This window comes from Danio rerio, chromosome 24 (assembly GCF_052040795.2).
Source record: "Danio rerio strain M-AB ecotype USA chromosome 24, GRCz13ab, whole genome shotgun sequence".
Classification (NCBI taxonomy): domain Eukaryota; kingdom Metazoa; phylum Chordata; class Actinopteri; order Cypriniformes; family Danionidae; genus Danio; species Danio rerio.
In genome coordinates, this window is record NC_141044.1 from 44,398,053 (window position 1) to 44,400,000 (window position 1,948).

Here is a 1,948-nt window from a genome sequence, read left to right on the forward strand (position 1 = left end):
TTCAAGATAAAAAATTCAAGATAAACGAAAAGATAAACGAAAGACGAAACGAAACTAACAACAGTCACTGAAAATCTAACAAAAATAAAATAATAATAAGCAAAAAAAAATAAAAAATCAGAATTCATTAAAACTGATTGTATGGTAAAATCTGACTTGCACCAGTAGATGGCGCCAAACACATTACTCAAGTGCCCGATTAAATACCAAATTGGTTACGACTGATGTGAGGCAAGGTTATTTTAGTAAACAAAATTAAAACTAAGATAAAAACTAGTAAAAAAAACATTTTCGTTATTTGAAAAAAAAAAATCACAATTAACGTCTTTATTTGATGTCAGTACATCATCGTCTAGTTTTCGCAAGGACAATTTTTTGCTGATAAATAATTTAGCAAAAATTTTTCAACAACTAAATTAGCTATGAATTTGAGGGTGTGTGTGATTAATGTGAAACAAGGTTATTTTAGTAAGTAAAAACTAAAATTAAGAAACTATTGGTCAAAAACATTTTCGTTTTCAAGTAAAAATATTTTCATTTAAAAGTAAAAACAGTCACTGTAAAACTAATGGAAATTAAATAATAATTTTTAAGAAATTAAAATAAAATTCAGGATTCATTAGAACTCATTATGTTTTAAAATCTGATTTGCACCAGTAGATGGCGCCAAACAAATCACTCATGAGCACAATTAAATATTAAAAAAGTGTGATTGGCTGCGGCTGATATGAGGCGAGGCTATTTTAGTAAACAAAAAGTGAAAATTAAAATAAACAAATATTTAAACTACTGTTTAAATTAAATTACTGTTTCGTTAGCTGAAATAAAATAAAAAAACTGCTGATTGTTCACCTCCGTCTGCACCATGTTGACTCTGCGTGAGCGCAGTTCTCTGACGCAGTTATAGATGTCCACCACTCCTTCCCGCTCCGCCATGTCCAGCATGATGTCAATAACAATGAAGCATCCGGTGCGACCCGCGCCAGCACTGAAAACACACACACACACATTACACACTTAACACACAAAACAACAACAATCCCTTTTTCAGCAGCACTGCTTTCAGAATGACTCCTCCCATTCATTTATCCAATAGGGACACTATCTGCCAATCCCAATATTATAAACTTTCATTAAGTAAATTAAAATCAGACAAAAATACAGATATACAAGACTCAATGGCTTTAAAAAGGGGGAAAAAAAACTACAATCCCATAAAGCATTGCAAATTTCACAATCACAATAAAAACATGGAGACGTAAATCTCTTTAACCTGTCGGATTTATCTGTATAAGAATAGCACATTTCTAGTGTATTGCAAAATATGCATAAAAACATACATATTTCAGTATTTGTAGAGTTTATTATGTAATTTAAAGGGCTTTATGGAAGTGGGCGGAGCTAAAGATCTCATTCTGATGCTCTGATTGGTTTATTTTCAGTACAGCATTATGGGTAATGTAGTTTTCCAGCACACGTTCGTCTGGTAAACAGGTTTGTTTGAAAAATGAGCTGAACTAATGTGAGCAGATGGTTCCACAAAAGCATATGCTGAACATTAAGAACCTCCGCGCTCACAACAGCTCCGTCTTCACAGGTTTATCAGTCACTGTTACAACTCTGCTTCCCCGTGGAGAAGATCAATGGATGTTTGAGTGTTGTGCTGTAGATTAGCTTGTGTTGGGAATTATGTTAGTGTATTAACCCTAGTGAACTCTTCAAATTTACAACCTGTGGTGATGTTGCTGCTGTTTTTGCTCCATTGACTTCCATTATGATCACATTTATTGATTGCAAAGCCTTGACAGCAGATTATCCTGCATTATTGAAATGACCAGTGTGCAGCATTAACCCTTTAGATCAGCCTGTGCTACAGAGTTTCCGTCTGTGATATGGAGTTCTGTCGCAGATTATAGTGTGTGTGTGTGTGTGTGTGTATGTAGAAATA